This window comes from Crocuta crocuta, unplaced genomic scaffold (genome assembly GCF_008692635.1).
Source record: "Crocuta crocuta isolate KB4526 unplaced genomic scaffold, BGI_CrCroc_1.0 scaffold179, whole genome shotgun sequence".
NCBI classification, from domain to species: Eukaryota; Metazoa; Chordata; class Mammalia; order Carnivora; family Hyaenidae; genus Crocuta; species Crocuta crocuta.
Genome location: NW_027551568.1, coordinates 7,324,705 through 7,334,565, shown reverse-complemented (window position 1 = coordinate 7,334,565; position 9,861 = coordinate 7,324,705).

The window sequence follows — 9,861 nt, the reverse complement described above, 5'->3', positions numbered from 1 at the left end:
GGTATATTAATGAACTCAAATTTAAAAGTAGCCTCAATAATTCTCTCTCCTTTGCCCCATGCTCACTCATAGTTTAAAAATCTGGTTTTGACTCTTGAACAATGAGAACAAACTGAGGACTGATGGGTGTGGGGAGGAGGGGGGAGATGGGCATGGAGGAGGGCACTTGTGGGGATGAGCACTGGGTGTTATATGGAAACCAACTTGACAATAAACCATTTGTAAAAAAAAAAAATCTGGTTTTGTCTCTCCTCTCTTCTGGTTTCCCATATTTTATTTTATTTCATTTTTTAATTTTTTTAATGTTTTATTTATTTCTGAGAGAGAGAGAGAGCAATGAGCAGGGGAGGATCAGAGAGAGAGGGAGACACAGAATCTGAAACAGGCTCCAGGCTCTGAGCTAGCTGTCAGCATAGAGCCCGATGCGGGGCTCGAACCCACAAACCGCGAAACCGTGACCTGAGCCGAAGTTGGACGCTTAACTGACTGAGCCACTCAGGCGCCTCATGGTTTTCCATATTTTAAAATCTTACCCTTCATCTTCTCCCACGTCAGTGGGCTTTATGCCATTTTTCATATATACATTCTCACGGCCTTTATTTTTATTTTTTTTCCAGCCTGAGACTTGTTTTCTTGTCCATGCTGAGTTCCTAGTGGCTAAAACAGTGCCTAATACGTAAAAGGAACTCAATCCATCTCTCAGGCAGAAGGAGTGGCATGCACAGAGCCCCGAGACAGGAAGTAACGTTGTAATATTCTTAAGAGTGATGGAAGATGAGTGTGACCAACTATAGTGAGTGGAGGAGAAAATTGTGGGAGATGATGTTCAAAAGTAAGTTGGGGGTGAAATCCTATCCATACAGAGTTGGGTTTTATTCTGCATCAAATGAGAAGGCATCTTTACAGGGAGTGGTATAATTGTAATATTTTTTTAAATTTATTTAAATCTAAGTTAGTTAATACATAGTGCAATAATGGTTTCAAGAGTAGAATCCAGTGATTCATCATCCACATATGACACCCAGTGTTCATCCCAACAAGTGTCTTCCTTAATGCCCATAACCCATTTAGTCCATTCCCCTCACCCAACACCCCTCCATAAACCCTCAGCTTGTTCTCTATCGTTAAGAGTCTCTTAAGGTTTACCTCCCTGTTTTTATCTTATTTTTCCTTCCCTTCCCCTATGTTCACCTATTTTGTTACTTAAATTCCACATATGAGTGAAATCATATGACATGTTTCTCTCTTGGACTCACTTATCTCACTTTAGTTTCATCCATGTTGTTATAAATGGCAAGATTTCATCTTTTTGATCACTGATTTCATCTTTTTGATAACTGAATATAGATGATAGATAGTAGATAGATAGATGATATAGATACAGATACAGATATAGATATAGATATATGCTACATCTTCTTTCTCCATTCATCAGTCAATGAACATTTGAACTCTAACACTCTTGCTGCCATGGAAGAGAATAGACTGGAAACATATAAGGGTGGAACCAGTTAGGGACTATTGCAAGAGCAGAGGAAAGGTAGTGTACTAGTTTCCTATGGCTGCCATAACAAAGTATCACAAACTGAGTGGTTTAAACCACAAAAAAAGAGGTGCGTGCATGACTTAGTAGGTTAAGCGTCTGACTTCAGCTCAGGTCATGATCTCATAGTTCATGAGTTTAAGCCCCACATCAGGCTCTGTGCTGACAGCTCAGAGCCTGCAACCTCCTTCAGATTCTGTGTCTCCCTCTCTCTCTTCCCCTCCCCAGGTCATGCTCTATCTCTCTTTCTCTCTAAAATAAATAAATATTTTAAAAATTTAAGCCACAAAAATGTATTGTCTCAGGGCTCGGTAGGCTAGAAGTCTGCAATCAAGTGTTGGCAAGATTGACCTTTTCTGTGAGAGAGAATCTGTTTCATGCTTCTGTGTTCATTAGCAAACTTTAGCCTTCTTCGGCTTGTGGATACATTCCCAGTTTTCTGCCTCCTATGTGTGTGTCTGTCTCCAAATGTCCCCATTTTATAAAGACACAGTCCTATTGGATTAGCCACCCCCCCATGACTTCATTTTATCTTAATTACCTCTGAAAGACTCTATCTCCAAATAAGGTACATTTGAGATACTGGGGGCTAGGAATTCCATATATGAATTTGGGGGGACACAAGTCAACCCAGAATAGAAGGGATGGTGGCATGGATGTGTAAAGATGGGGAGCCCCCAGTGCATTGGAAATACATTTGGAGGAAGACATGCCAAGATCTATAGATGACTTTGATGTGACCAGTAAGGACTAAGGAGGAGTGAACTTGAATCTGGTATTTAATAAGTGGTTTGCACACTATGTGGTTTACTGGAAAAGGAAAGACTAAGGTAGAGAAGCAGGTGCTCTTTTTTTGAGGAAATGTGGTTTAAAGTGTCTTTGAGATGTCTAAATAGAGAGGTCATGTAGACAGTTGCACACATGAGTCTAAAGATGAGAGAAGTAGTGAATGGAGATCTGAACTAGCATTCAGCAAATGTAGACAGTACGCAAAATCCAGAATTTTGAGATTACCTGGGGATGGAAGATAGAGAGGAAAGAGGCCCAAGCCCATGCCTGGAGGCACTGCAGATTTTAGGAAGTAAGAGATAAAAGGAGCCTTCATAGGAGAGCCATAAGAGCCAGTGGTATGGGAAGCAAGTCAATTCTCTTGCTCATATTACAAGAGCAAAGAGGGGAGAGAGCTTCCAGAAGAATCAAGTAGAATGCTTGCATCAATTACCAATGAAAGGCAGAAACAGATAAGGGAAAGGTCCATAAAGCATGGCAGCGTGAAGGCTGTGGAATGACCCTAACAATGGTACTTGCAGTGTAGGGAGGAGACGGAGGCAGGCTGGAGGACACTCAGTGGGGGATGAGAAAATGAAGCCCCTATAGTTCTAGAGGTGGAGGTAACCAATCATGAAGCAGATTGTCACCTGAAAGGAAACAAGGTTAAGCAGGGATTTTTTTTTTTTAAGGGTCTTGTATTCTGATGGAAATAATCCACTCTAGAAGGTAAACACAAGGATGCTGGGGAAAGAGTGTCTCTGAAGGAATTATTACTACCGTCTAATATAGATAAGAATGACAAGGCTTTAAGACATTAAGAAAATCCCTACAGGTCACATAACCAGCAAACGATAGAGGCAGATTTCAAACCAGGAGCTGTCTTCCTCCAAAGCTATTATTATTTCCTTAACAATAGACAGTCTCTCCAAAGTGAGGTAATGCCCATTTAATGTCATTTTATGACTTTCTGCAGGAAAAATGTCACCCTATTCTTACAGATTTCCTTTTGCGTTTTGGAAATGCCTGATTTCAAAAATTTGAACCACTTTAAGCAAATATACTCTGTATATATGTTTGCATTGAATGTTGCAAGTACAAATAAATAATCACAAAGTTTTGGACTCTTTAAGAAATAAATGTTAGAACATGCACGGAAATATTCACAGAAAGAATTAGGGCTTTCAAGTGAGATAAGAACTCAGATTTCATACATGTTCCTGTTTGGAAAGAGCAGGTGGGGGCCTCTTTCTATGAAGGGGGGAAAAAATCTTGGCAAAAAGAAGTGCTTTACCGGAGAGAAATTAAACATAATTAATGGTCACAGATTAAGAATTGGAGTTTAAAAGTAAAACTAATGTTTGCTGGTATTTTTTTCCTCCAAATAACATCCAATGATAATAAGGCTTTGAGGAACCTCAGAGGCAAAAGAAAGACAAAAATAATAGCTTTTCTCTAGTTATAAATAAAAATGAATGCTTGGATGACAATTGCTGATAACATTTAATTAGGGACAAATAAAATTAATTTGCACCCACATTCAAGAGTATGTACTACTTTAACCTTTGTTTTAGCTTCAATATAATCTTTCTTGAGAAGAAAAAGCACAAGTTAATTAATATGAACTGTTTCTCCAATCAAGTTTAACATTTCAATTTAAGGGAACTAATAAGCACAATTGTCTTCCGAGTCCAGATTGTCTCGTTTTTCTTCTTTTGTAGAATGCTTCCAAATCTTCCCTAAGCTTTTTAAATAGGACCTACATTTCCCTGGAGGTGGCTAAACAAAATTTTAGACAAGAGTCTAACCTCGACTTTGTTAAATCATTTTAATAACCAAAATTTTTATAAGAAGTCAATATAAGCATTTCTATATTCTCATAAACAAATTCTTCCAAGTAAATACCAACTGTATGTCAACTTAAAAAGTGGTATAAACAGCACCCCTAATCCAAAGGGAATTAAACTCCTCTCTTTAGAAATGTTGGTGTTCATTTTCTGGTTCTATTAGCCCTGAATTGTTTAGTAAATGCTGAATTTCAGTGTAATGTTTGCAAATAGAAGAAAAGCTGACCCAACTCTGTCTACCTGACCAGAATAGTTTGAGAATTTAATCAGATAATAGATAAAGGAACACTTTTATAGGATACTCTCAGTATCCCTTGTGTTTGACCATAAAACTGTCCATTAGAGCCAGAAACAATTTGTCTGTATTAACTATGTGGAGGTCGTATCTTAACGGGCTTTTCTTTCATTAAAGTGTTTACATCAGGAAAGTCATCTTGGGTTTGCTGGTGACCGTAGAGCACTCCAGCTGTTCCAGTCATTAGGAAGATGGCCACATTATGAAAGCAATAATTTAGAGATGAGTATATTTAAAATAATAAAGTAAATGAAAGTTGTTCCCAGAAAACTATTTTCAGTAACACTATCTAGAGGTCCTTGGTTCTGAAAAACAGGCCAATAGAAAGCATAAGCAGCAGAAGGCACTTCCTTAATTTGGTACAAAATGATTCTTTGAAATGGTACAAAAACGATGTTTAGCTGTGATCAGTTTCAAGAGGACAGAAATTGATGCTCACCCCGTTCTTGGGGACAAGAGATGAAAAACCACCTCAATGACAAAGTTTAAATATTCCCTGCCTGACAAAAGAGCTGTTGGTCTGTTACAGTGACAAGAGTTTGGTGTGATTTCCCATAATTCAGATGTCAGCTAACCACCCTATTCTTAAGTTTTACATAGGTTGACGTGGAAGTCAGATTTTGTGAGACTTCTGTCTGAGTTCATTAAGGATGCTCTCTAACAAAATACCAGAGACTGGGTGTCTTAGAAACAACACGAATGTATTTCTCACCATTCTGGAGGCTGGAAGTCTGATGTCAGGATGACATCATGGCCAAGTGATGGCCCTCTTCTGACTGTTAGACTTCTCATTGTATACTCAAATGGCAGAAAGGACTAGGAAACTCTCTGGGGTGTCTTTCTAAAGAACGTTATCCCACTCATGACAGCTCGACCCTCATGAGCTAAGCAACCTCCCAAAGGCCCCGCCTCTTAATACCTTCACACTGGGGGGTAAAATTTCAACATATGTATTCTGGGAGGGGGGGTGGGAGGGAACATTCAAACCATAGTAACTTCCAATGCCTGTCTCAGGTATGCTACAGGACATTCATTCTTACAGTTCCAAATGGATTTATATTCTTGTTATTATGCACTTTTGCTTTCCTTTCATGGGTAACCAACCATAATTCTTTTTCATCTGCTCTGAAATTCATAAATTAAGGACATTACCCGCTTTGCTTTGGATTGAAGAAACCAAAATCACACCAGCGTTTGTGACATAGCATTCTCAAGAGTGAGCTTGGCATGTAGAGAGCTTTCTACTTATTATTATTCCTCACTGTAGAGCTCTCTCAGCCATGCCATCATGTGGCTAAGCTCCATGTGTCCTTCAAGATATCCCATTTAGATACCTTGGATTTATTACTCAGAACTATCTGGTTGTATGTCCATCATCCAATGACTCACTCACATGCTCTATTAGAGCCAAACATCCTCAGGTCTATGTCTCAACTTCTTGTGTGTTTGAATTTTAGTTTATTGTGGGAAGAAAACTTAACACAAGATCTTCCCTCCCAACAAGTTTCCAACTGTACAATGTAGTATAGGTACAATCTTGCATAGCAGACTTTCAGATCTTGCCTCACTGAAATGTCACACCTGTTGATTAGTAATTCCCAACCTCCCTCCCTCATGGCTCCTGATGATACCATTCCACTCTCTGATTCTATGAATTTGACTATGTTAGATACTTCATGTATAGTCATAAATAACATAGGGTAATGCTACATTATTTATCATCTTTCTGCGGCCAGCTCTTTTCACATAAGATGATGCCCGCAAGGTTCACCCAAGCTGCTGAATGCTGCATGTCACCTTTAGAGGCACAGCAGGCCTGGGAGAGGACAGGTTTGTCTTTCTCCTCCCTCTCCAGGTTCTGTAACTGGAAGGCATTTATTTTCCTTCTTATATAAACTATCACAAACTTGTTTCCTTTCACAGAGAGGAAATGTGACTCATTGATTTATAATCGACTTTTCTTCGAATTTTGATTTAGATTTACAGAAAAAAAAATTGTGAAAACTGTGCATAGTTCCCTTATGCTCCACACCCGATTTCCCCTATTATTAACATGTTACATTAGTGCATTTGTCAAAATCAATGAACCTGCATCATTACATTACTAATGATAAAAATTCATACTTTCTAAATCTTTACCAAATGTTCTTTTTTTCTATTCCAGAATTCCATCTAGGATACCATCTTTTTCCAATTAGTTTAGTTGTTAAATAAACAAACAAATAAATTCTAATACATTTCTTGATATAGTTTCTCAGAAACTCCAAAGTATTCTGAAAACAACAAAAAACAAAACAAAGTTCCAGAAGACCAAAACTGCAGCTTTCCTGGGGTTAATAAATCTGAGAGGGGTTTTCCATATCATTCTATCTATTATCTATTTTACTAGCGATGACACAGTGGCCCAGAAAGCAGGTGGGCCCTTGCCCAAGTTCCATTGCATGTTACTGATGGATCGAGACTGGAACCCTTGATGGCTATATTTGAGCACTCGCCATTTATTCTTATAAATTTCCAACCTTATGAGTCCAGCCATACCTGAAATGGAAGACAGAAAATTCCCACCTGATTCTCTTGCAGCTAGGGTTAGAGCATATGACCTGGATTCTTTGGGTTGGACTTGGGTTTGGAAATAAGCGTCATGAGGAGATGACATCTGGAGACAGAGCCAGCTTTTCCTTTAGGCAGGGTGACATTGGGACTTCTAACATCCACTCCTCACAGGTGTCTGAGTGAGAGTCAGGTTGTCCTAGAAGAGCCATGATGGTGTGATCATACACTGTGCCTGGCTCTGCAGAGAGGCTCATTGTCTGACCATCCTGAGGGTACTCGGTATTACCTAGTATCCATTAAGACATTTCTTCTCTGTGTAAATAATGAAGGGATTCTAGTGTTTGCAAGTAAGAATTCTGACCAATAAAACTGGAATTATCAGAAAACTCTCTCATGATTAGTTTCATTTCTGCTATGTAATTCATCTCCCAAAGTTTAATTTGTAACAAAGTGGTAATAGTTTTGAGTATTAACTCCTTCCTTTCATTCCACTTATCCTTAAAGGAAAAAGGAAAATGTGTTGGTACCGGCAGTCATTTGTTAAGGCTGTCGTAATAAAGTACCACAAACTGAGTGGCTTAAAAATAGAAATTTATTATCGCAGAGCTCTGGAATCCAGATGTCCCAGATCAAGATCTTGGGGAGATTGATTGCTTTTTAGGACTGTGAGAGAGAATTTTCTCCAAGCTCCTGTCATTCCTGATGCTTTGTTAGCAATTCTTGGTATTCCTTTGCTTGTAGAAGTATCACCCTGACTTCTGTCTTCATCCTCACACTGCACTCTCCCTGTGTGTGTCTGTACCCTGATTTGCCCTTTTAATTAAGATACCAGCCATATTGGATTAGAACCTATTCTAATGGGTAACTTGATTACCTTGTAAAGACCCTGTCTCCAAATGAGATAACATTCTGAAGTACTGGAGATTAGATCTCAACACATGAATTTGGGGAACACACAATCCAACCTGTAACAGTGCCCCTGACTGCATGATCAGCTTACTGAAAGCTAACTCATGCAAGGTCATAACCATTACTCTGAAGGGACTGACAGCCAGATAAGTAGGTAGCCATATAGCCTCTAGCTCAACCAGTCAGGATAAAGAGAATTATTATAACCAGAAATGAGTTGGGAGACAAAGAAGCTAACTGATAGCAGATATTAGGTATGAGCCTGCTATTACAAATCCAAATATTCAAGCAAGTTTTGATTGGCAATGTCTCAGAGATCTAGAATCTAAGTAGGTGAGTCAGTTGGCTTCAGTCACATTTAGTCAAAATAAGGAAATACGGACTAATGATTGAGAAAAGTCAATGTCAATTGAGGTCCCTCATGAATTTCTTGTCAAGGATCCAGAGTCCAGATCAGTCTTTGGACAAGGTGTGGGGGTNCTTCAGTATGTTCCCAGAAAGAAACTGATCACATTTCCTCCTTCCTTCCTTGATCCCCCTGCTCTGCATGGAATCAATCACCAAGCCTGTCAATGCCACCTCTTTACTACCATCCGTGGCCATCCTTTCTTTTTAAATCCCTACTGCATGACTATATTTCACACCCTCATTTGTTATTTAAACTGTGGCAATAACCGTATCGTATTCAAGTATTTTATGGCTGCACTTTTATTTTGTCTGCTTTTACATTTAAATCTTTGCCTATTTGGTATTTCTTTTGAGTGAGAAGTAAAGAAGTGATCTCAATTATTTCCCTGTCTCTAATGTCTCCAATGGTCCCAATGCAATTTATTGAATAATCCATATGTTTACACGGATTTCAGTGCTGCCTTGGCCATAGATTAACTTTCTATGTGTTTTCGGCTCTAATTTGGTTCTCTCTCATCACTTTACCACTTTCTATTTTGATTCCTATTTTAATTGGAGATTTATGATAGCTATTTATGACATTATAGCCATCTTTTAATACTCTCCCATTTCAGAGTTATCTTTCCTATTGTATATTTATGTTTGAGATAAACTTTAGAATAATTGTGTGCATCTGGAGAATCATTGACACTTTGATTGGACATGCATTGAATGTGTGGATTGAGGACAGGCTAACTGGCACCCTTACAACACTAAGCGCCCCTCACCTCCAGCCAGGTAAGCCTCCTCACTTGCTAATTTTCTCATGTCCCACTAAGTGGGTTCTTTTAGGTCTCATCAGAAAAGAATCCTGTGTATTTTTTATTAAGATTACTTACATTTGTTTGATACTATTGTAATTGTGAATGGAATTCTTTGTTTCTATTTTCATTTTGTTTTTATTAAGAGAAAACTATTTCGATGTATATATTTCTTTCATATCTGTTAAGATAGCTGAATTTATTGTATGCACTATTGACTCAGGTCTTGTTAGGTTTTCATGACATTATTGTTTCCTACCTCTGTTAGAGTTTGACCTCAGAAAACAGAAAGCATAAAAGAGCAGAGAGGGCGACCACATAAAAATACAATGTTTTAAAGTTTTTAAAAAACTTTTTAATGTTTATTTATTTATTTTTGAGAGAGACAGACAGACAGATACCAAGGAAGGCCCCATGCTCTAAGCTGTCAGCACAGAGGCCGATACGGGACTCAAACTCCTGAACCGCGAGATTATAATCTGAAATGAAGTCGGATGCTTAACCGACTGAGCCACTCAGGTGCCCCAAAAACAAAACTTAAAATCTGAAATTTAAAAAAGTAACTTCATTACCTTTATGCTAAGAGCTATAACAAATGTTTTTTTTATTTAAAGACAATTACATCAATGAAGAAATGAGCAAAAGAGATAAATAAAATAAAAAAATCTATGAACAGACATTCAACCCTGTAGGTAAAGGGAAAATATGGAAATAAAATGAGATATTTTGTAGCCTATA